The 26,900-nt window shown below is 39.1% G+C and overlaps 1 protein-coding gene across 4 annotated transcripts in view; it reads left to right on the top strand.

Annotated features, from left to right (window-relative positions):
• The window catches only part of ptk2aa (protein tyrosine kinase 2aa), a 373,012-nt gene that overhangs the window by 68,546 nt on the left and 277,566 nt on the right, over positions 1–26,900 (top strand). The window contains exon 1 of one of the 4 annotated variants that reach the window (XM_052023871.1): positions 7,150–7,174. The exons of the other annotated variants lie outside the window; for them this stretch is intronic. The gene's annotated coding sequence lies outside the window, so the exon portion shown is untranslated. Of the gene's footprint in view, positions 1–7,149; positions 7,175–26,900 lie in introns of those variants that run through there. 4 annotated transcript variants of the gene reach the window in all.

Below are 26,900 nucleotides of genomic sequence, written 5' to 3'. Positions count from 1 at the left end.
TCTGTGCATGAAAGAATATTCTTAAATGCCATTGACAAGTTAAAAAAGAGAAATATATTCCTAATTTTTTTTATTGACTTCATAGGTAGCCATACATATATTGATGTTACTTGCATGAGAAACTATGACATGATAGCACCTTTTAAAAAATGGGAGCTGTCAAGAAATGATAATATTTTGCATGCTTCCAAGTTTCTCAACCAGTATTATACAATAGAAATATTTTTCTGAGATTTATGGATGTTGGAAAATTCAGTCAAGACCAAAATTAAGGAACAAGTGGGCATAATTCAGTTTCCCATGTAGCATAAAATAGTTGTTGGTCTTTATTGCCTAAATGTGTTATTAATATGAAAGACTTAAGAAGAATACCTTCCATCCAGTTATTTAACAATTTTTTTTCAGTGCAGTAAAGGATGGAACAATTCTTGTCTTCCACATGGGCACCCTTGTTAACAGTTCGTGTTTTATCCAACTGTGTTGCTGAGCTGCCTCTTAGAAGCTGATCTAATCTTCATAAGCTATGATGTGTAGTTGCTCAGATGAGATGAAGAATGGTAGAGCTTGTATGTGAATAATTTTGTTACTTGAGTTAAACCGAAACTCAGTTCCAAATCTTTGGAAAATAAAGCAACTCTCATTTATATTTGATTGTATGGAAATATGAGCAAAGTCAATCTGTCGTCCTTGGGATTTGGTACCCCAAATGGACGTCTAACTTCAGATAAGATTCCCAAACGTTATCAAAAGTTCAGTAAAATATTAAGTAAAAGTCTAAGAAAGCTGAATAGAGTGTTACTTTGCCTTGTGGGATGCAACCTTTGTTTAGACAGCAGCATTTAATTGCCCAACTCAGATAAAAACAGAAAATGTTGGAAAAACTCAGCCACCTGGGCAGAATCTGTGGAAAGAGAAACAAGGATGTCGAGGCGTTGGAGAGGGTGCAGAGGAGATTTACCGGGATGCTGCCTGGATTAGAGAGTATGGATTATGAGGAGAGACTAAAGGAGTTAGGGCTTTACTCATTGGAGAGAAGGAGGATGGGGGAGACATGATAGAGGTATACAAAATATTAAGAGGAATAGATAGAGCGGACCGCCAGCGTCTCTTTTCCAGGGCACCAATGCTCAATACAAGAGGGCATGGCTTTAAGGTAATGGGGGGAAAGTTCAAGGGAGACATCAGAGGGAGGTTTTTCACCCAGAGAGTGGTTGGTCCATGGAATGCGCTGCCTGGGGTGGTGGTGGAGGCTGATACGTTGGTCAAGTTCAAGAGGTTGTTAGGTAAGCATATGGAGGAATTTAAAATAGAGGAATATGTGGGAGGAAGGGGTTACTTAGTCTTAGGAGTGGTTTGAAGGTTGGCACAACATGGTGCGCTGAAGGGCCTGTATTGTATTGTATTTTATTGTTCTATGGTAATTCTATGATAATTGATTTCAGTCATAAAATGCTGCCTGACCTGCAGAGTTTTCCAGCGTTTTCTGTTTTTATTTCAGATTTATAGCATCTGCAGTTGTTTTGGTTTTCATTTAAATGCCCTTTCCCTAATTTCTCCAGAATTGAATGCAGTTTTGATTTTTAAATTAGTCAATGTATTATATATTGCTAATTGTGGTGTGGTATTTGTGTAATACCTTCTACATTTTTTCAGACATTTGTCAAGGAATTTTGGAGTTATATTGCCACTCTTCATTTTTCTTCATGAAAATATTGGTCATAGGTGTTCTGGTTGAACAATTCCAATGTTGTGAGGGGGCTTCATCTTTTGGAAGTCAAGCGTACATTAATATATTAAGGCCTAACCTAAGTTGCAGAATAAACTTGGATCAAAGTTGTTGCATGGCGGACAAGACAAATAAAATTATGACAAGATGATATTTCCTTTTTATATGGTACAATACTTGTTTCTCTGGGGTATGGTGGAGGAGGCAGCTTATGGTGGACTCTTGACTTCACAATCTACCTCGTTATGGCCCTTGCACCTTATTGTCTGCCTGCACTGCACTTTCTCTGTAACTATAACACTTTATTCTGCATTCTGTTATTAATTTCCCTTGTACAATCTCAATGGACTGTTGTAATGAACTGATCTGTATGGATGGCATGCAAAACAAAGTTTTTCACTGTATATCGGTATATGTGACAATAATAAAGCCAATACCTCTGGTGATGGAGGCCATTGGTATATATAAAGTGTAGAACATTTCCCCTTGGGTACCTGAATGAACTCATGATATTTTATTTGTTTAAATCTCGTACTAACTTTAGGGGTAATGGCCACTGACTCATCCCAAAGACTCAACAGGTTGAACTTCTTTGAGAAGTCTACCTCGTGAACTTTTTCACCAGGTTAGACGGTGGTGAAAAAGGCATTTAGCACTTTGGCTTTCATTAGGGCATTGAGAATAGGTGTTGAGACATTATGTTACAGTTGTACAAATTGTTAGTGAGGCTGCTGTTGGAGTACTGTGTACAGTTTTGGTCACTCTGTTATAGGAAAGACGTGATTAAACTGGAAAGAGTGCAGAAAAGATTTACGAGGATGTTGCCACGACTCGAGGGCCTGAGTTATAGGGAGAGGTTGGCAAGCCTAGGTCTTTGTTCCTTAGAACGTAGGAGAATGAAGGGCGACCTTATAGAAGTGTTTAAAATTATGAGAGGCATAGATAAGGTGGATGGTAACAGTCTTTTCCCCAGGGTAGGGGAGCCCAAGACTAGGGGGCATAGATTTAGGGTGAAAGGGGAAAGATTTAAGAGACCTGAGGGGCAACTTTTTGACGCAGAGGGTGGTGAGTATATGGAACGAGCTGCCAGAGGAAGTAGGTGAAGCAGGCACGCTAGCACTATTTAAGAAGCACTTGGATAGGTACATGCAGGGGCAGGGCTTAGAGTGATATGGGCTGAACGCAGGAAATTGGGACTAGCTGGGTGGGCAGTGTGGTCAGCATGGACTAGTTGGGCTGAAGGGCCTGTATCTGTGCTGTGTAGCTCTGTGACTCATAAACTACATGAATGCATTCTTTAAAGTATTTAAATTGTGCTTGAGAAATGTTTTTGTTTCAATACCACATCATCGTACTTTATTGGTCCAATCCAGGGATGTGATTTGTTTGCTGCAGAAGTGGGAAAGTGGCAGACCCCCGGAGTAGTTGAGGGGGAGGTTGGAGACCCTGGAAATGAGAGGTTGGATGACACAGCCGCTGACGATGCAGGCCTGATAATGTGCAACTTCTGCAATATTGCAGTGTTTTTAGCCGAATGTTTTGGTAAAAGGCCTTCAGAAGGGCTTGTGTGGGTTGTGGTGAGTTTTTTTCTAAGCCCTGTATAACCAAATACACTTTGGAAAGCCCTGGGCTTCCATGTAGCACAGATTCACTTGAGTTTAACTAAGGAGAAATTGCAACCTAGGCTTGAATTTTGAAGATTTAATCTTTTTTCAACTTTGAAAGTAATTGATGCATAGAAAAGCTTTTCAATGGTGGGGCTGAGTTGTACAGTTCCAATGTAGTTAAGATGCTTTCTAAGGCAGCTAATGTCAGATATCTTAACAGCACTGAATGATTATGTTGTGTTGTTACATTTTGGATTCCTTGTTTTACTAAATGAATAATGAAATTTGCATTTTAAGTTATAAATACTGGTTCTAAGAAAGATCTCTGCAATGAACAAGAGAATTAAATAATTGACATTCAATACAGCAATGGTTTGCATAAATAGAGCATATTTCTACATAGTATAATTTCCTAATACATCTCCCAGGTGAATTTACAAATTGAAATTTATACCCAACCAAACAAAAAAAACATTGTGATGCAATCAAAAATATCTCATCGTGTTTTTTTTTGAGGGAGAGAGGTGGGTGGGGTTGGTATTGGATAGGTTTTAGAAGGGAACTCTGGTGTGGGAGACTACATGCCTGAAGATACTGCAAGTGATGGGGGAATATAGTGCAAATGCAGAAATTGCCAGAATTTGAGAGCATCTAGTTCTTAGAGGTTTGTAGGGGGAATTTAAAAGCTTAAAATTTTGTGTTGCTCAATTGAGAGTGTGCACTGAGGTCATGACTGATTCTGTAGATGCAGGCTATGTAAAGGTGTTAAGCTTAAGTTTATGGGAGGCGATGAAGGCCATTTAGGAGAGCATTGGAATCTTGAGGGAGCAAAAGCATGGATGTAGCAGTTCGGTGAGGATTATATTGGCTTTATATGATTGGTCTTGCTGCAACTATGACTGCTAGGGATCTCACTGTTATCCCAAAAGTCCCACATTGTGAAGCTACAACATATCACCTGCCCATCCATACCTATTAACTCATGATACTTTTTCATTATTTAAAGATTCTATATGGTTTGTTTAGAACATAGAATGTAGAACAGTACTGCACAGGAACAGGCCCCTTTAGCCCACCATGTCTCTGCTGATCATGACACTTTTAATTAATCATATCTGCTTGCACATGGTCAATATTCCTCTATTTCCTGTCTGTCTAAATTCCTCTTAAACATTACTATCCTATGTGCTTCCACTACTTTAGATTGGGGTAGGGTAAAGTGCCAGTAGAGGAGCAGGAATTTCAGTATTTAGCAATGAAAGTCAGATGACCCAGCACAGAATATGATGTCTTTGAAATTAGTGAAGGAGGTTTCTGTTGTGGACCCAAATTTGTAACAATGAAGTAGATTATTACATAAAAGAATTTCAATCAATCAAAGCTTGTTGTCACTCAAATGAAAGAGAATTCTTTTTCCCATAGTTCCTGCATTACAATTTTTTATTCATACTTGCCAGAGAACTGGCATTAATGAAGTTTTGTTTCATTTCAAATTTCAGAAAAGGTTAAGCGACTAATTATATGTATTAAGCTTTTGCTTGTAATGCTTCAAAGTTCAATATGTCACTAGTAACATTTTAATATTGCAATATAGGATAAAAATTTTTGTATTCTAACAAATACTTATTTTAACATAGCATCCAACAATCTGGTTATTCTGTAATATTGGTGAGTATAGATTATAGTCACCACCTTCCACAAGATGATTGACCTAAAATATTTGCTCTTGTTTCTCTTTTCAAAGATGCTGCCTGACTTCTGAGGTGTTTCTAATGTTTTGCTTTATTTTGTACTTCCAGCATAGACAGTATTTTGCTATTGCAAATTAACACTGCTGGCAATGGTTTATATTTCAAGAATTTATCAGTTTTCTTAACCAAGAAATTTAAATTTAGTGTATTTAAAGTAGCTTCAGTATGTGTTGGTTTACATTGAATAGCACACTTGTGATATTCAATGTAAATCAACACATACTGAAGCCATATTGAATTGCATACTGCCATATGCTGTTCAATATGGGAAGCTAACAAGGGAGGTGCATGAGCAGAGCGATTGAAACCTCACCGTTAATGTCATTATAACAAGAATGGCCTTGGGTGATTGGAAGTCATGCATCGTGTAACAAACATTTGGTACAAGGCAATAACTAACCATTTCTCATTACAAAATGTACTTGTTTTTAAAACACAATATTAATTTTCTTTAATGAAAGTGTGGTTTGTGTGAGAGCATTTGAGTTATATTTTTAGTTATTTTGTCAGTCCTTCAAGTGAAGATAGAAGAATCAACTAGTGCAGGTGTTATTTCATAACGGAACAGGAATCTATACAATGTTTCTGTGGCAGTTATTGCTGAATAACAGAGCTAATAACACTGCAGTAGTTTTCTTCTACTCTTTTTTTTGTAAAATATTTGCCTCTTGTACTAATGTTATCTGCAGTTTTGAAGAAGTATCTCTTTTCCCCAGATAGGCTAAACTTTGATACTTAGTCAAATTCAACTTCAAGTCACACAACATGGGAGGCACAGCAGGAAAAAAATTAGAAATGCATGTCCATAATGCTGCACAAGGGCTCTGGTCAGGAATAGACAAAGCAGGAAATGGGGATTGTTCAAAAGGTCAAAATGCTAGGTATCAAAGCACAAGTTTATTTAGACCCTGTTGCCTGGATATTGGCACTTCCTCAATGTAGTCTTATTCTAAATTATTAAATGTGGGTTTGATGCTTCCAAATTTAGCTGTTGCTTGAATGTGCTGTGTTCTCTGTAAAGTATACTAAAAAGGTGATGGGGGAAATATCAGATTTCGGTAATTCAGTAATTGGTTCACAACATTGATTTATATTAACTTCACAATTTCTTAAAGGTGCTGTTGTATTTTTGACAAATTGGTACATTGAATAAACTGCAGGCTTCGGATAATTCCTGGTTTGTGTGCCTTTGTCTGAGCTTTGTGTCCATGATTTAAATGTTACGTAGTACAGTATTATAGAGGCTGTTTATGTGAGCCTCAGCTGTTACATTACCATGCAGACCCCTGGGATACATGGGCCAGAGGGAAAGTTACAAAAATACATGAACCCTAAACAGTGAGGTGGTGACAACATGATTATGACTTTGAACTGGATATAGACAAAGGACACTATGAAAGTGTTCCTTTTAAGTATATATAACATAATGAATCAGCTTGATTGAATCTGAAATGTTAAAATCTTCTTGTATTCAAAAAGATTTTAATAGCACCACTTGGATCCACAGCCAGTTGTAAAAGAATTGCCTTGGCAGATGTCAATTTGTGATACAGTTCAGTGTATATTTGACAGTTTTTTTTATATTGTGAAATCTATTGTGTGACCAGTAGACTTGCATGAATGTGACTCTGCTCTTGAATTCTACTGCAGTAGTCACATCTTTGACTGAAATTGTATTTCAGAGTCCAGACTATTGAGTTAATCATTGCCAACACAACTGCTGCTTAATTTTTAACTGCAGATTAAATTATACGGACTGTACCCATCTGTGAGACAAATAGTCTAGTCTGCTGGAGCTTGTGGGCTGCAGTGATTGATTTATATTGTTTCTGATGTGCAGCTTTTGGGTGCTGTGCAGCAACAAAAGAGTCACGTCAGTGTGTAGCATGGTGCTTTAATGCAGGGCTTAGAGCCATTTTACCCTTCTTTCTTGTGTTCAGTTGCTTTGCTGATGTGCCGATGAATTGCTGCTTTTCTGAGGTGGTCACTGCTGAAATTACATCATAAGAATTGTAGAGTTGTTGAGGTTGGGCAGACGCTTGTTTATATGGAAGATTTTCTTAATTGGAAGTTGAATATTAAATATTTTGGTAAGTTAATTCATCATGTGTTTTCTGATTAATCCAACAATACAAGCTCAGAGGGTACCTGAATTTAATTTCCAGATAATTGCATGATAATTTGGAAAGATTATGATATTTTATGAGCAATTGTTTTGGCATAGTAGCAGAAATATTACTGGCAGAGCAAAATTTCTTTTTGTGATTGTATAGGGTTTTTCAAACTACAGGTTTTAAATGATGAAATAAGTAATATTAAAAAGCTACTATTGACTTAAACTTAGTGTCTCATACTGGTCGCTGTAAAAGAAACAGGTTTTTAAAATTACTGTCTGAGATAGTTGGATTCAAGCATTAGGAATTGAAATTCATAAAGGTCCTTAAAATGGTTGATTCCATGTGTTTGTGAGTATTGGCAACAAAGATAAAACAACTTGTAATTTAGCTTGTAACTTGTAACTTGATTTAAGGAAGGAGGATACCACATTATGTGTGATATATGGCAGATTTTGCATGATCTGATTTTATTGTGTTGCTATTGAAGATTCATGATGTTTTCTTTTGAACTAAACCAAATACTGACTTGAAATACCTTTTCTGTCTGCAATCTATAAATCCAGTGTAACATTCAGAAATGGTGACAGCTTTCATACTAAATTAAATTTAACACATTAAACATAAATTCCAACAGTAATATAAAATAAAACAGAATAGTATCAACCTTTCTATTCAGTATTACAAATCCTTTCATCAACTTTTCCTGATTATAAGCCAGTGTGTCTTCTGGTGCCTTGGTCTTGAATTTTGCTTTGTTTCCAGAGCTGTACATTTTATTGTAACTTGATGAATTCATTCAATTCAGATTAGCCTGTCACCTTTTAGTTGCTCTTTGAAGCATTTACACAGAATGTCAGAACTTCAAGTCTTGGCCTATACCAGTAGCTGAATAGTTCTGCATCAATATCCCATTCATTTGGACTATTGACTTCATTGGATGATTTCTACCCAATCCCTGCAAGAATGGAATATAATTGTAATTAATTTCTGGCTTAAAAGGAATAATGAGAGATAACATTATTTTTTATAAAACGCACTACAGTGAGCTTTTTTTTTCTTCTGAGAGCTCAAACCTCAAAAGCCATGTCCACAGATCTCAACCTCTTTCTTTTAATTTCACCCTGCCATAGAACAACTGGTTCAACTTTCTACATTTCCATCTCTGCCCTAGATCTGAAACTCCCCCTATACACATTTCCCACTCTTGCATCCCAAATCAGCCATGTCCCATCAGAATTCACTTTACCATCTGTTTATGAGTCAGCAGTAGGTCCTGGATAATATCTTACCTGAGTTAGGAGTCATTTCTGTTTGCATTCATTGTCTACTTGAACTTGAAATAGAAAAAAAAACAAAAAATGCTGGTAAAAATCTGGTCATTATATACATAGGAAGAGAAATAATGTTTTAGGTAAATGGAGGAAAAAAACTACAGGTGCTGGAAATCTAAAATGAAAACAGAAAATACTGGAAATACTGAAGTTGGCAGCTTCTGTGAAAAAGTCAAAGGCCTTTTGTCAGAGAAACTCTGCTCCTTCCACAGATGTTGTCTGAACTGCTGAATACTTCCTGCATTTTCTGTTTCTATTTTAGTGTTTCAGGTCTTTAAGCATCCATGAGAAATGGGTAAAGTAGGAGATAAGAATGTTTTTAAGTTGGAGAGAAAGTAGTGGAGGAGTGAAGAGAACAAAAGGGGAAAGTCTGTGAAAAGATGAAGTCTTGAAGAGATTAAATGAAAACAAAACGGTGGTGGTACCAACTGAAAGATGGCAGGAAAAACAAGGGAAAGACAGAAGTTAGGACTGGAGGCGATGTAAATAGATGACAAATGAAGATTTTAACTATTGGTAGAATAAAGAATAAAATCTAAGCTACAAGGTTGGAATGGCTGATAAGTCAACAGTTTCAGAATGAGCTGGAAGGCCGTCATGAATCTAGACAGAAGATGAAGTGCTGTTCCTTAAGCTGACATTTGGAGGATAAAAATGATGGGTCAATGAAAGCTTGGGTCACCCTTGCACATTGAAAGGTGGGTTTTTGAAAGTCATCACAATTCTTCCAGCACACTTTTTTTCTGTCCTCTAGTAGTGTTTCTGATTTCATTTGTCTCCAGTTTGTACCTCCTCCAGACCTACATTTTGTTGTTCACCGAGCTTTACTATAACTATCAGTATAAAAACATAAACAGTAGGAGTAGGCTACTTGGCCCCTTGAGCTTACATTGAATGTTCAGGAAGATCCCCCAACAGTCAACAGGAGATAGAGGGACAGATATGAGAGATACAATTAAAGTACAGTTAGTGTACGGGGGGGGATTTCAATTTCCAAATATTAACTTGGATTACCTGAGCATTAAAGGCTCAGAGAAGGCAGAATTTTTGAGGTGTGTCCAGGAGAACCTTTTGACACCGTATGTGGATAGACCAATGAGGAACGGAGCATTACTGGACCTTGAGAATGTAGATGGTCAAGTGGAGGAATTGGCAGTGGGCATTCATTTTGGAGATGGTGCCCATAATCCTGTATAGTTTGAAATGGTTATGAAAAGGGTAGGGCCAGTAATAAAGTGGGAGAAGGCCAATTTCATTAACATGTACTGCACTGTGGGAAGCATTCAAAGGAGAACTCAAGTATTCAAGACCAACATGTTCCTGTAAGGATAAAAACCAGGGTAACAATTATAGAGAACTCTGGATGTTGAGGGATATGAGGGGGACCTTCTTCACCCAGAGAGTGGTAAGTACCTGGGTGCCTGAGAGCATGGTTGAAACTGGGTCGCAGGCGGCATTTAAGAAGTGTCCAGATGAGCACTTGAATTACTTAGCCATAGAGGGCTGTGGACCCAGTGCTGAGCGATGGGATTAATACAGAAGAATGCCCACTGGGTGGTGTGGACTTTGAGCTGAATGGCCTCTTTTCATGCTGTATGATTCCATGATTCTTTAGAGAAAAGAGCCATAACTTTTGGTCTCTCCTTCGATGATAGACCTACCATTCCAGGGGTGAGTCTGCAGTAAGGTATCTTTTGTACTTGTATCCTCCAGCATTAAAGACCTAAAGTCCTGCTTCATTTGCATGTTTCCTTTCAGTGGCTTATGAACAAGGATACTCAAATCCCTTTGAACATAAACATTTCCTGTTTAAACTTTCACCATTTAAAAATACTTCCTTGTTTTTAACAGCAATCGTGGGTCTTGTATTATTTCAGTGCATCTTAACACTAGTTGATTGTAAAGTACTGTTATATCATTCAACTGTTGACCATTTCACATTGTTTGGCAAAACTATGTTTGGACCTCCTATTTCCAAAAATGATCGGGCTGTTTTTTTTCCCTATTTAGAAGAAAATATTTCTCAGTGGAAACATTTTGGGCAAATGGATTGAGATGGGACTGCAAACTGTGTCTTCAAGTTCATGACTGTACACTGCATATAGCATATTGTTAACACATGTTATGTTTGTTCTAAAATTTCTGAGAGTTGTACCATATGATCAAATGCCCTCTCCATTGTTGATGCATTGTTTTAAGTATGGAGCTTGATAGAAGTTTTCTAACTTCATGGAATAAACTTACACTGGAGAAATTCTGTCTGGCTCTTTAGTGTATAGAAGTATAAATTTACCTTTAAGAATTAAAAGCAGCGAGTTTATGATTTCCGATATATAGTTGTACTTATTACTGCTGTTAGTTGAGAATTTACTTCCTTCAGTGTAGGATTTTCTATTAGCTCTACCCTAATTAGTTGCCATGGTAAGCAGCAACATTAAAGAGCTTATATGCTGTACATTGTTGTTGAATTTGGAACGTTGTAGCTTGAGGGAGTACAAGGGCACTGATCCAGTGCAAAGTTAATAGAGTAAGATTCCTTGGTAGATCAGTCACGGTGGCAAGCAGTGGACTTGGCAAATAATGAATTTGAGACATAGGAATAGCCTTAGCCATTAGTCTTGTAAATCTAATGAGTGGGAATCTTACTGAAAGCAGACAATATCGTTGAGCCCCCAGTGAATAGATCTCAGAGAAATGTGGGCAAAGGAAGTGAAACTAATGCTGATAGTAGGGCTGAAAGCAGAGAATACGTTGGTGAATTCGCCAGCACCATGAGCAAGAGGTGAGGGCATACTGAAAATCTTGAAAAGAGACATTGTAATCTGGTATTGTTCGAGATTTTGGAGAGCTAAGTTTGGCAAATGTAACCAGGGACTGGAGGAAATCATTGTTTAATACGTAGGCTGAAGAAACTGGAAGAGGGGTGAAATTTTCAGATCTTTTTAGATCAAGCATTGTTGAATCATTTAAGAAGGCAGAAGAGCAAATGAGAGATTTCATGCAAAATTATTTGAAGAGCGATGTTCATAGATGCATGCAGTATGGAGATGCTGCTTAATGTTGTGAGGCTGTTTTCATGCTTCTGAAGTGGAAGTAGGGGTCAAGTTGACAAAAATGGTTAGGCTGAATCTTTATCCTATTTAGAAACATTTCTTAGAAGAAAGAATTTGGGCAAGTGAATTGAGATGGGAGAGTGAACTGTCTCTTCAAGTTCAATTCATGACCTTTTGCTGCATGTACCATGTAGTTAACATAAGTTGTAATGGTTTTAAGAGTTTTAATTATTGTTATTTGTCAAAATATCCTGCGTAGGACTGTGGGAGCTAGATCATGGGGGGGTATTTAAAAGAGGTAGTAGATAAATTTTTGAATAATCAGTGAATTGGAGACTATGGGGAACTCTCACAGAAGATGAGATGAGGCCTGGAACAGATCAGCCATGATCATATTGGTGGGGCAGGTTTAGAGGGATATGGGCCAAGTGCAGGAACCTCTGACTCTATAAATGGGATTAGTTCAGGAGGGCACCTTGGTCAACGTGGGAGAATTGGGCCAAAAGGCTTGTTTCTGTGCTGTGCAACTCTGACTCCGGATGACTTTTTGTCAAAACTAAAATAGTGAGAGAAAGTATGTTTTATGTTGCAGAGAAGAGGTCAGGTGAACAAAGAAATGGTTGAAGATTAAGAGAATCCAGATGCTGTTGGTGTCATCTGAGAGTGATAAATGCTTAATAATTGTAATTTGTCTGTAATGTGTAAATGAAGATGAATGATGAGTGCAAAAGAACAAAAAAAATTCTAAGTAGCAATATTGGAACTATGATGCAGAACAAGGCAGTGGCTGGAAATCTGAAGTGAAAAAGAATTCTGGAAATACTCCAGTCAGGTAGCATCTGTGGAAGAGAGAAGCTGGATTAATATTATATGTTGATAACTGCCTGACAAAGAGAAAAGGCAAGATGTGTGAATTTGTTGAATTCAGTATTGAATCCCAAGAGTTGTAACATGCCTAGATGGAAGATGAGGTTCTGTTCCTTGAGTTTATATTGGTATTTGTTAGAATAATGCAGGTGGCTAAAAGCAAAGAGGTTAGAGTGGGATGATAGAACAGTACAGCACAATACAGGCCCTTTGGCCCACAATGTTGTGCTGACCTTTAAACCTCACCTAAGATTATCTAACCCCTTCCTCCCACATATCCCTCTATTTTAAATTCCTCCATATGCCTATCTAGTAATGTCTTGATTTTGACCAATGTGCCTGCCTCCACCACCGCCCAGGCAGCGCATTCCATGCCCCAACCACTCTCTGGGTTAAAAAAAACCTTCCTCTATCTCCCTTGAACTTCCCACCCATTACTTTAAAGCCATGCCCTCTTGTATTGAGCATTGGTGCCCTGGGAAAGAGGCGCTGGCTGTCCACTCTATCTATTCCTCTTAATATTTTGTATACCTCTATCATGTCTCCTCTCAACCTCCTCTTGTCCAAAGAGTAAAGCCCTAGCTCCCTTAGTCCCTCCTCATAATGCATACTCTCTAAACCAGACACCAGCCTGGTAAATCTCCTCTGCACCCTTTCCAACGCTTCCACATCCTTCCTATAATGAGGCAACCAGAACTGGACACAGTACTAAGTGTGGTCTAACCAGACTTTTATAGAGCTGCATCATTACCTCGCGGCCCTTAAACTTGATCCCACGACTTATGAATGCTAACATCCCTTAAGCTTTCCTAACTACCCTATCCACCTGTGAGGCAACTTTCAGGGATTTGTGGATATGGATCCCCAGATCCCTCTGCTCCTCCACACTACCTAGAATCCTGCCATTAACTTTGTATGAATGATGAATTTAAATGACAGGCAGCTGGAAGTTCACATTCATTCACTCTTGTGGACCTAATGGAGGTGGTCTGCAAAGCAGTCAGTCAACCTGTGTTTGGTTTCTCCATGATAGAGGAGACCATGTTGTTGGTACGAAATGCAGTATGCTAAATTGGAAGAGGCGCATTGCTCCTTCACCTGGAAGGACTTGGTCCCTAAATGGAAGGGAAAGAAGTTGTTAAAGGGGAAGGTATTGCATGAGAAAGTGCCATGAGTAGATGTAGGTGGAGATGAAGAGAATCAAACAGTTGAAAAAGGCACTGTGTCTTTTAAATGCTGGAAAATGAGAATTTTAATTTAATTTTTAAAATTTTATTTACAGCATGGTAACAGGCCCTTCCGGCCCAACGAGTCCACGCCGCCCATTTTAAACCCCAAATTAACCTACCCGTACATTTTTAGAATGTGGGAGGAAACCGGAGCACCTGGCGGAAACCCACGCAGACACGGGAGAACGTACAAACTCCTTACAGACAGCGACGGGAATTGAACCCCGATCTCTGGCACTGTAATAGCGTCGCGCTAACCGCTATGCTACCGTGTCGCATGTGTATGTCTGGTGGTGGTATCCATGGAGATGACCTAGTTGGGACCAGGAAACTAAAAACTATCAAAGTGGCCGAGACAACAAAGGTGCTCTGGATGCAAATGGGAAGGGACTGGACTAGTGGAGAAAGAACAGTCAAGGTCAGGAAAATAAGTTCTGTGAGACAAAGGAAAGTCCTGCATGCGCATCTTGAGTTGAAGTAGGACTAGTGGTGTTGGGGACTGAGATTGGAGGTTGTGGAGGGAAGAAACACGCACTAAATGTGATCAGTTCACTGGTAGGCTTGTAATCTGGTGGGAGGCATGAGCTGGTATCAGAGAACTGGTGTTTGGGCCCTCTGCATAATAGAGGGCAGTTAACCAAACAACAATGCTACCTTGTCAGCAGGTTTTATGACTATATTGATGAGAGGAAAGCTGCAAGATCAGACTGAAGTAGGTTATAGTGAGTAAAGGTAGTGGAAAAATTGAGGCAATTGTGTTGGTAGTTAACAATGTATAGATCTAAGGGAGTTGAGAGGTTCCCGTTGGATCAGGAAATCTGAAGATGGGAGAAATTGACCATAATCTGGGGTGAAGCCTTCAGGCCGAAGAACTCAGCACAGGCAAAAGTGGGGGAAGAAGAGCTTAGCATCATGTTGGACTAAGAATTCATTGTGACTTGGGGAGGATGAAGCTCAGGCCTTTTCTAAAATCAGGTTATTGGATCCAGAGAGGGGAAAGTGAGTAGGGATGGTGAAAATTCAGCAAAGGTTAAGACTGGGTAGATATGGGCTTAGAGGAAAGAGGTAAATGATCTGGAGACATTAGAATTGAAGAGCTCTTGAAACATGATTTTTGTTTTTAAAAAAATTGTTTTGTTGAAACACCAAACGTGTTGAAAGGGTGAAGTGGAACAATAAATCAGGACAGCTTTTGCATTGAGTGAGTGAATGCGTTTGGAGAGTGTGTGTTGATGCATGGTGTTCAGCATGGTTTTCAGGATGCAAGGAAAACAGTGATATAGGAAATATTGAATAGCTTGAACATGTAATTATAGATGGATCCAAATTGTTAATGGTGACATTTCTGTTGGAATCCATGTGGAATATCTTGGAGTTGGAAACGTATGACAAAATAAATAGATATAAGTAGAGCAGTGGATGTAATGTATATGGACTTTGGTAAAGCATTTGACAAGGTTCCCCATGGTAGGCTCATCCAGAAAGTCATGAGGCATGGGATCCATGCAGACTTGGCTGCGTGGATTCAGAAATGGCTTGCCCACAAAAGGCAGAGGGTAGCAGTAGTTTGAGAGTATTCTGCCTGGACATCGGTGACTAGTGGTGTTCTGCAGGAATCTGTCCTGGGTTTCCTACTCTTTGTGATTTTTATAAATGACTTGGATGAGGAAGCAGAGGGTTAGTAAGTTTGCGGATGACACGAAGGTTGGAGGGGTTGTGGATAGTGCAGAAGGTTGTTGTTGGTTACAACAGAATACAGAGTTTGACGGAGAAGTGGCAGATGGAGTTTAATCGGGAAAAGTGTGAAGTGATCCACTTTGGAAGAATGAATATGAAGATGGAGTACAAGGTTATTGGCAGGATTCTAAGCAGTGTTCAGGAACAGAGGGATTTTGGGGTCCAAGTCCATAGATCCCTCAAAGTTGCCACACAAGTTGATAGGGTGGGTAAGAAGGTGTATGGTGTGCTGGCCTTTAGTCGGGGGATTGAGTTCAAGAGCCACGAGGTAATGTTGCAGCTCCATAAAACTCTGGTTAGACCATATTTGGAGTATTGTGTTCAGTTCTGGTCACTTCATTATAGGAAGGATGTAGAAGCTTTAGAGAGGGTGCAGAGGAGATTTACCAGGATGCTGCCTGGATTAGAGGGCATGTCTTATGAGGAAAGGTTGAGTGAGCTAGGGCTTTTCTCTTTGAAGTGACGCAGGATGAGAACTGACTTGATAGAGATGTATAAGATTATGAGGAGCATAGAAAGAATGGACAGCCAACAGCTTTTCCCCAGGGTGGCAATAGCCAATACCAGAGGACATCCGTTTAAGGTCAGAGGAGGAATGTTCAGGGAGATGTCAGAGGTAGGTTCTTCACACAGTGTTGGGTGCCTGGAACGCACTGTTGGGGTGGTTGTAGAGACCTTTAAAAGGCTCTTAGGCTCATGGAAGTAAGAAAAATGGAGGGATATAGGCTGTGTAGGAGGGAATGGTTAGATTAATCATGGAGGAGGTCTTCATATAGTTTGGCACAACATTGTGGGCCGAAGAGCCTGTAATGTGTTGTACTGTACTCTGTTCTATATGCTAGGGAAAGAGCCTTGGCAATGTATCCTTATCAGAAGTAAGGGAAACGTTGAAGGCTGCTGGGTGATGCTCTGAAGATGGTTAGTCTAAAGAATTGAGAGCCATAATGAGGATTTATTAGATGGAACTAATAAAGATACCCTGTGATTGGATCATAAAGACTTCTTCAGCTATGAGCTGTGCAGCTCATAGATAAATATGCAGATGTGTTGACCAGCATTGTGTTTAAAAAAAAGTGCAGGAACATAGATGTGATCCAAAGAAAACAGGCACACTGCTACTCCATGGATAACAAAGCTCTACCACTGTTGAGAGTTGGAGGTAAAGTGATAATGAAACCCATGTCAGATTGATGCCAGACATAACAGAAGGCAATGGTAATACTACACACATCACACTCCAGATTCTGTGAGGTCATGAAGGAAGGGAGCATCCCACATCAGAGGAACAGACACTGGTAGATCTGACATGCCAGACAATTGACCCAAATCTTTCATTTCTCAGTATGTGACTGTCTCTGTCAAGGCCAGTTTTCATTGCCTATTTCTCATTGCTTTTGAGAAGGGAGTGTTGAGCCACCCACTTAAATCCATCCAGTCATTCTGGTGAAAGTACTCCTACAGTGTGAAGGAACATCATATATTTTCAAGTCAGCACAGTATGTCACTTGAAGAGCAACCTGCAGGTGGTGGTGATCTCATATGCTTGCTGCCATTGGTGGCAGAGGCCATGAGTTTGTGGGATGTTGTTGGGAGTAGCCTGGGTAAGTAACTGTAGTGCCAGACAGTGCAGCCACATTGCGCCAGTGGTGAAGGCAATAAGGCAGGCATGGTAGTGCAGTGGGTAGCCAGCAACCTGGTTCAATTCCAGACGCTGTCTGAAAGGAGTTTGTATGTTCTCCCTGTGACTGCGTGGGTTTCCTTTGGGTGCTCTGGTTTCCTCCCACATTCCAAAGACATACGGGTTAGGAAGTTGTGGGCATGCTCTGTTGGTGCCAGAAGCATGGCAACACTTGCAGGCTGCCCCCAGAACACTCTATGCAAAAGATGCATTTCACTGTGTGTTTCAATGTACATGTGACTAATAAAGAAATCTTATCTTATAAATGATTAGGATGGTGGATAGGATACCGATCAAGTGGGTTGCTGTGTCTTGGGTGGTGTTAAGCTGTATGATTGTTGGAGTTGTACGCATTCAGGCAAATAGTGACTATTCCATTACAAGCCTGACTTGTATGTTGGAAATAGTGGAAGGGGAGCTTTGGATTGTCAGGTCATGAGACACTTGCCTCAGTATTTTTGTGGCCTGTCCATCTGAGTTTCTCGTCAATGCTGATCACCCTCCCCTTCCTGTATGTTGAGGGTGGAAGACAATATGCTCAAATAAAGCACATGGAAACTTTTATTTTGGTTGTTTTGTTTTTTCCCTGTTTGGAACATGTAACATATGTAATATTGGTTGGTACCACTTTAGGAGTTTATAGCATGTGACCAGCAGCTTGCCATGTTGTTAATTTTTTAGTGAAGTTGCTGAAAGCCTCCTGGCCCTTTGGAGTAAATTCAGAGTAGAAAAGTGCTGTGCTGATCTCTCCATTCATTTAAAAATAATGTACTTTTGATAGTTTAAGTAACCAACTATCCTCCAGTACCTTAGAGTTTAAACATATTATGTTTCTGCTCCAAGCAGGTTGGAGTTGAATTAAAAGCTATCTTAACCTAACTGAAAACAAAGCATCTATAACAGTAACTTATATCTTTCTGAGGTTTTTGAGTTGCATTTGGCATTAATTTAGGAAAAAGAATGTTGTTATTTGTGTAGAGGCCTTCCGTATGCTACTTTCACCATTAGGAAGTGGCAGTAATTAGTATTTCCAGAAAACTGGATTATGAATCATAGTTTAATCAAGAAGTTCACATGAGCATGTAATATAGTTGATTTAACAGGTCATCCTTAAATTACATAACACTGGACTCGACGGTTAGTTTTGATTTGAAATAATAAACAATATTAGTGCTGTTATGTTTTTTATCTGCTAACTAAGTTTTATGCACTGCATAAAATAAACTGGGACCTGTGCAAATATTTTGTGTAGGATTTTGATAACTGAAAACAAGAAATGAGTGTCCTTTATATTCATATGTAAATTCCTTTATGTATTAAATTTTTTTTTTGCTGTTAAAGCTGAGTAAAAGCTGTAACAAAAGGGTATCAATTGGAGTTAAATGTCTGCTTCATTAAGTTTTTTTTAGGACCCAATGTGTCATAACTTTTGCAGGTATTCTCCGACCATATGTAGCAGTACTAAATATGGGCATGGGATTCAGCTGCATTGGGGTTAGTTCTGAGCCTTGTTTGATATCGGGGTGGTCCCAGAGAAAGTAGTTGGTATCCTGTGGAGAGAAAGCAAAGATTTTGCAAAATCTGGAGGAGGTGAAACTTAGACGTGAGTATACTGTTGCTTGTTAGAAATTGGAATATTTACTACTTGTATCCAACAAGCATTTTAATGAGGGACATAATTTCCTTTCAAAATTCAGTATCTTAAAAGAATTTAAATTAGCTTGAGGAAGGGTAGAGTTCATGTTTCCTCTGGCTGGAGTGTTTAGGATCAAGGACCATAGGCTCTTGATAAAGGGTTGGTCATTCAAGAAAAAATTCTGCATCCAGAGAGTGATGAATCTTTGGAATACCCCAAAATGCTTATGGAGGGTAATTGTGCCGAAAAATGGCACTGAGGTAAAAGACCAGCATAATCTTGGTGAATGGCAGATCATGCTGTTTGGAATATGTAATGGCCTACTCTTGCTTCTACTTATGTTCTTATGTATCCCAGCTATGTATATGCCTTCTCTTCCAGCTGAATATTTTATTCTGGAGTTTATTCAGTGTAATTGGGAATAAAGCAGAAGTGCATTTCTACTCCAAAGACTCCTTATAATTTTGATTAATACAATGACTTAGTGTAGCAGCATCAACTTCACTGCTGAGCTGTAAATATAAAAAGTTGATTGATTGCTGTATGCAGCTGGAATAAGAAATGTATGCCTGCATTGAGTGTACAATGATGCATAAAACTACAATAGTCAAGGCTACACTTCAGTTTTTGTTCTCTAAGTTACTCAAAAGGGTTAAGGAAGAAAGGCAAGTAAATGGAGTCATGATGTGGGCCAGGCAGAATCTAATGCTGAGACAGACTTGAAGGGCCTGCTGTTATTTCTAATTTCCATTAAAAAAATTGCAGTAAATCTTGGTTACAAACAGATGAACATACATAAAAGACCAGCATAGAAGTGGAATTAATTTTGTGGTTGTAAACAGGGTGAACTTCTGGGAAAGATTGGTGATAAGTAAGCTGAAGAAGTGCCAAATTATAATGGTAAATAAGATGTAGCATAATTAACTGAGAAGTAGGACAAGAAGGTATGAATTTAATCAATGAAAAGTAAGTTTAAAGTTGGGTTATGAAGAACTTAATTCTGGATAATAAAACCTTGACATTATTCAGGTGCAATAGTAATGACAATGTATAACATAAACTAGGAAAGCATAAGTTTAAATAACAGGTTCTTCCCAGGTTACAGATGCCTGACTTATGTACAGCCCGTACATACGAGCGAGTGTTTGGAAGACTGGCGGGATGGATTTGCTGGCTGCTGTGGGGCTGTAGGCACCTTCTGCCATGTGGGAACTCAGTTTGCGGCAATATCATTGTATCTTGCAGAGAAATCTGAAAGGTTAAGTTGAACGCTCTGGTTTAACAACACGTTGTGCTCAGGTGGCCTATTGTCTTTATTTCAATATGTTGACTCCATTTCTGGCTTGTGAACTGTTCTGGTTGGAACCTGGGGAGGACCTATAATGAGTTTTAATATGCTGATCACATTTTATTTTGTCCTTGTGTAGCACTAGCGTGTAAATAAAGTCTTCTTGTCAGCTCTGAGATTTGTGTATGAGATAAATTTGCTCAATTGAAATGTGACTTGCTGTTTCTAAATTAGGAAGGTTGCTCATTGTCCATGAAGGTTAAAGAAAATGTGTGACTGGACATCTGGCATAATGGTGATTGAACTCAAGGCAGGAGTTTTGCTGTATCTTGAAATTTTTGTGGCTTACTTATTATGACACGAGGAGGACAATTGGCACATCAGGTTTGGTTGGTTCTCCACAGAGTTTCTCATCAGTTCTTCCCCTGTTATTTCCATGCAACCAAAGTGGCCATTCATTCCCTTTTTTGATTCTTTTGTCATTTACCTACACTGAGGGGAAATTTACCGTTGCTCATTAACCTACCAGCATGTCTTTGGATGTGGGAACGAACTGGAGCAGCCAGGGCAAACCCACAAAGTTTCATAGAATACATGCCAAGTTCACTCAGACAGCATGTGCCTCTCTGGAGCAGTGAGGCAGCAGTGCTAGCTACTGCATTACTACACCACCCATATATGTGTATACCTTATATATGTGTCAGAAATGTTCAGCTTAAATATGTTAAAGCTAATACATTTAAAATAGTAACTTGGTTTATTTGATACTAATTTAGTCAAAAAATTTTGAAAGCCAAGTTTCATCCATTGGTTATGAAAGCCATTTTAAACTTTGTGGAGCTATATTAGAACTATAATTCTGTAGTCTTAATTTCCAGTGATACACAAATGAGGAACTACAGGAACTGTTTGGATCCTGATCTCTGAAGAATCAGTAATTGAAATTTATCAATCTTTACAAGGTAACCCACTTTCCCTCACCCATTCAATCTCAAATTCAATCCAGGCAGTGTTTATGTAAAGCAGTTTATCTGGCAGGTGTTTGGTCTGGGGCTAGATTTTGGTGCTGCCTGAAATTATGGAGCTGTAGCCTATCATGTGGCCTTTTCCCTACTATCTGGAATTAATTTCCATCCTAAAAATACAAAGATTGTTGTTGTAACTCTTTCCTCTAGTCTAGGAAAGATTTCTTTTAAGTTATTATTTTAAATACTGATATTTAAATTAGCTTTCGTTGAGGAAATAATTTAAGTTATAAATGGATTTTCCCTTATTCAAGTAGTTGGTAATTTTAATACAAAATTTCCTGCTGGGATTATTGAACTATGTTGAATCTCCATGTTCTGTAATGTGAAAGTTGCAAGACAAATTTGGTAACATAGATGAAACACATTTTTCAAGAGAGAGGACAGAATTATTCAGAGATCAGATTGCTTCTAATGGACCAACATTCTGAAATTTGAACATGTAGAATGAGGCTATTGAAATTTAATTTGTTCTATGTTTAGCCCCCTCTTTCTCCCATCTAATTTGCAAATGCATGAATGACTCATGCTACCCTAAGAATTGGCCTTTGCGTTGTCTCATACTTTTTCCTGGTTGGCATTGACATTCCTCCATCCCAGATCCCAGTGGGGAGGCGATTCATATGGCACTATTGGACCCTGCCAGTCCAAGTACACTGGATCTGTATGTCGATTCTCTAATTGTATCCACATATTGTTTTCTCTTCAAGTTTACCTCTCAGTGACATCATCCAGAGATGATGACATGTTCTACATATACATTAATTACAGCTGTACTGCATCCCTTTATCTTGTATGCAGTCACTTGAGTCATCTAATAACTTGACGCTAGTTTTCCATATTCCAGCAGAGGGGAGGGGTGGGGGGAGTCCAAGTTTCTTCTACCTTTCCCCTTCTAAAATTTGTTTTGTGTTCCTTAACAGCTGCTAAGTACTTGAGGATATTTAATGATGAATCAATGAAAATTTTTTTTTGCTCATCCCCACCTTGCTTACTGGTGTCCACTCATCCTGAGTTCTATATTCATTTCTGTGCTTGACCTGGAACTTTCTCACTGAACTCCTTTACCTCCCAAGATGCTTTCCTTCCTTTAAGTTTGACAGATGTTATGGGTTAGCCTCGTTTTCTCCCAAATGCTTGTTTTCTATGAAATGCATTCAGGCAGTCCAGAGTTACTTATCTCAATATCTGAAGGGGATCACAGCCATCCATATATAAAAGATTAAGGGCAGCTGATGCAACAAAGGATTCAACAATATCTACAGGTCCAGTTTGAATGGAATAGTGCATTTATCCTTTTACTTCTGGAACTTAAGTCTGAATCAGCTGCAGATAACTGGCTCGAATATTCTCTTGGCTGTTGTACGAGCCCTACATGAAGTAGATTTTAGCCATCTTGTAGTCGTTCCTTGGGGGCTTGTGTTCTCGTGTTCTCAGCATGCAATGGATGCTAATTTGCCATCAAATTTTTTGCTTATTGCCAAATGCAAAATCTACCTTGAATCAGTACTATTGGGCAGTTGCTATTGATAAATATAGCTAAAAGTGGGGTTTAGCACAAAAACTGAGTTTTCAATTAACATCATTCCAGAGTTTATGAGTAGTCCTCTTTTAAGTTCCTGAAAATGACTTTTTCTTTCCAAAAAAAGGTATACAGAACTGTTAATCTTTTAGATTGGTGTACGATAATGAGTTCTCTCATTAACTTTAAATTAGTAATTCAAAAGCAAATTTGACTTATTACTACCATTGTATGCTGGAGTTCCAGCTTAAATATTTGCAGCGATAAGTAGAATATTCCAATGCTGAAGATTCTCAGTGAGCACATGGATAGTTTAAGGATTCTGCAGGATGCCACCTCTTGGAGTGTGCTTTATAGACAGCAGATTACTGCAATCAACAGGAGGCACAGTGTGTTCAGTGTCTGGACAGCCCTGGTTTGCCATATTATTACTCATGAAGAAATTCATGGCTGCTTTATTGGGAGGCATCAGGGCTGGTTTGCTGAGAATGACTAGAAGATTCAGGAGCACTTAACTCCACCATACCTCATGGGAAAAGGAACAAGTCTCAAGACACCTGAAGCGCCAAAAGAAAATCCATGACTTTAACAATAATGGTGGAAGGAAATGTGCAGGGAATACAGAGAATGTGCAGATTCTTCAGTGCTATCAACACCATCCAAGGCTGAAATATTCAAGGGACCTTTCTAGTCCAACGAAATGAGGAGAGCTTATCACTGAGAGGAGGACTTCCAAGAACTTCTCAACTGTAACACTGTCCTTGACATAGGTACATTGATTCCATCCCACAACAAACAATTCAGTCCGGGGTCGTCATCACCACCCAAGATCAACAAGAGGTCCACCCACATGTCAATTGAAAACCAACAATGCCTTGGAATTGACTGGAAGCTTGGAGAGGAGGAACTACCATCTAAAGTTTACAGCCTCACTTCCCACATTTGGGTCAAGGAAGCCATGCCAGGGAACTTCAATGCTGTAATGGTGAACATCTTAAGACAAATCAGAAAAATCTGTTTGTGGTAGCCGCACAAAATTCTCCCTGTTGCCTGCTGCAGAGGAGGTCAATGCACGGGCTTTCCTCATCCGCCTTCCACTGGCTGAGGAGTTACTAACTGAATCACAGTGTGGATTCTGTACATATTGAGGCACAATGCACATGATCGTCACCAAGGGTCAACTCCAGCAGAAATGCAGGAAGGTAATCGACCATGATACACTGCCACTTTCAGCTTCACAAAAGCCTTGGACTCCATCAATCAAGAGGAACAGTGGAGTATTGTTTTCAATTTGGTTGTGCTCAGAAATTAGTCTCCATCCTACATTTGCCATCTGAAGGCATACAAGCTGTGGTAGGTTTGCATGCAGCTAATCTCAGTGAAGATTAGTGTCAAGCAAGGTTCCTGAAATTGCCCTTGACCTTCCTTGCCTCAGCATTGCATTTCACCAACAACAAGCTTCCTGCTGGAATGGACCTAATCTGCTGTATAAATAGGAAATCGCTTATAGAGTTGGGAAGTTGTGTTGCAGTTATATAAGATGTTGGTGAGGTTGCACTTGGAGTATTGTGTCAGTTTTGGTTTAATAACATCTTTTAGGAAAGATATTATTAAACCAGAAAGAGTGTAGAAAAGATTTACCAGGATGTTGCCTGGACGGTGGGGGGGGAGGGGGGGTGGTGGTGGAGGTGGAGGGTGGGTGCTGGTGGTCTGTGTTCCATGGACAATGTTGCTTAGGCTAGGACTTCATTCCTGGAACGTAGGAAATTGAGGGCAATCTAACAGAGGCATATGAGATCATGAGGGGCATAGACAGGGTGAAAACATATAGTTTTGTTTTCCCAGGGAGGGGATGCTAAAAACAAGAGAGCATAGGATTAAGATCTGAGGTGAGAGATTTAAAAGGGACTTCAAGGGGCGGTTTCTTCACACAAAGGTTGGTGTGTATTTGGAATGAGCTGCCAGAAATAGTGGTTGAGTGGGCACATTAGCAACATTTAAAAGCCATCTAGACAAGTACATGGAGGTTTAGAGGGCTATGGGCCAAACATGGGCAGATGGGACTGGCTCGCTGGGCAACACAGTTGGCATGAATGAGTTGGGCCGAAGGGCTTTTGGTTTAATAACATCTTTTAGGAGTTTGGGCCAAAGGGCTCCATGCTGTATGGCTCTATGACTATGTCACCTCTATTCCTTTATCAAGGTCCCCCCAAATCTATTTACCAAGCTGCGTTGTCTACATGCCCCACATTGGTCTCAAGGGCCACAGAATTGGAGTGTAAACTCAAGGGACTGTTGTAAGAAGAGTGTGTGGGGCTCACTTTAACTTGTTTGTAAAGTTTGTGCAAAATAATTGCATGTAAAATTCCAGTGTTTTGATCTGATTATGCTGATTTCAAGAGGACTGTGATGAAAAATCTGTACTAATCAAGTGAGAATTCTAGGGCATGTGCTTTGCAGAAAAGAATAAGTTATACCTTCATAACCATATCTTAATGAAAAATATTTTCTTTTAACATTCAGTTAATGCAAATAAGTAGCCAGTTGCAGGATCCTGCAGGTATTGATGAATTTGGAGAAAAACATTACCAGGCAGATATAGGAAAATGCCAATTGGAGTAGGGGCTGGATTTGCTTCTGTGGACAGTACAGCAGGAAGAGAGAGTGGTCAAGAGCTCCATTGTCAAACAAGAAGAGCTTAGTACAGGAATAGGTGAAACTCTTATGGGTGATTTGTTTGACAGGAATGGACTGGAATATTTACAAAGTGAACAATGCAAATGAAAACATGAATTGTGAATGCAACATGGATATTATTTAAAAGCATGTTAGACTGAGCATTAAATTAGTACTTATCATATGTGAAAATGTACAAGAGGGAAAAGATCAATGCAAGCATGAATAGAAGTAATGAGACCAGCAGCAAAATAAAGTATGAGAAAGGAAAGTGAACAAGATGAAGAACAAAGACAAGAATACAAAGCTGGAAAGGTAGTTAATTAAAAACAAATATCAATTCCAGCAGACGTACGGGTAGGTTAATATGGGGGTTTAAAATGGACGGCGCGGACTCATTGGGCCAGAAGGGCCTGTTACCACGCTGTAAATAAAATTTTAAAAAAACCAGCTAATCTCATTTTTAATTATTTTGATTGAGGAGTATTAGCTAGGATACTAGTATTAACTCACTTGCTGTCATTAAAAATAATAATGCCTTGGTATATTTTATGTCCCTGAGAATGCAGAAGAAGCACAAGTTGAATGCCTTATCTGAAAGATGGCAGATTCAGCAGTATAGTGCTCCTTTACTACTGCATTAGAGTCCTTGCATAGATTTTTGTGCTCTAACCCTCTTGGGTGGGAGAAGGAAGTTAGAAAAAAGTTAAAAATTGTGACACATGGACTTCAATTCAAATTTTATGAGATCCAAGAGATATTTTCTGAAGTCATTGATACTTTCTTTTTTAAAGTAGGGGAGCTCAAACTTAAGGCTAAAAGGGCTATCTTTAGGTCTAAAAAGAAAACAATGGGGGAAAATTGTTACTGGCACATTATGCATTGACTGGGTGTGCTAAATGATGTCAGAAGACACACAACACTTAATTATAAATGAGATTTGCAGCAGGTCTTAACTTTTGGTTTAAGGCTTGGTTAAGCGTCAGTTAAAAGGCCCACCTGGGATGCTGCTGGAGATTCTGAGGTATCAATCTTTCTCCAGCTGGCTACCTCTTTAACATCTCATTTATTACTTAGCTTCCCACACATCACCTCACTAACAATATTCTTAGCTATCACCCACAAATCATCCTCCCACCATCACTCATTCGCTAAAGTCTGCAATTGTATACAATATAATGAAATGAGGAAAGAGTAGTTAATAACAATCGAAATGGATGCAATTTACAGGTCATGAACAAGGATCTGCACTATTGAGCCGGAAAACAAGAGTGTAATATACAATAATATTACATAAAAGTAATCTAAATCTGATTTCAGGATTTGTAGCTGGAGAAATGTGGCATGAATTTGTCAATCAGTATGATCAGTCAGAGAAAAGTGCTGGTTTAGCCACTTTTTGGATCGCTCATCAAATGGCAGGAGGCCTTGAGAACGTTAGAGGAAGGAGCAGAAAATTTGAATATTAAGATGCTTAATGTAGGAGGTTATAGAACCTGGAAGTATTTGAATAAGGGGTTGAAATATTTCCAGGCTCTTTATAGCCCTCTACGTCAAGCGTCTTATTGTACAAATAGTATATAAATGAAATTAAATAATTTTAGAATCATGAGATATACTGGCTTTTTGACTAAAATCTGGGATACTGGGCATAGAA

Source organism: Pristis pectinata, chromosome 9 (assembly GCF_009764475.1).
Source record: "Pristis pectinata isolate sPriPec2 chromosome 9, sPriPec2.1.pri, whole genome shotgun sequence".
NCBI classification, from domain to species: domain Eukaryota; kingdom Metazoa; phylum Chordata; class Chondrichthyes; order Rhinopristiformes; family Pristidae; genus Pristis; species Pristis pectinata.
The sequence above is the reverse complement of the archived record's forward strand: the minus strand, read 5'-3'. Positions and strand labels throughout refer to the sequence as shown.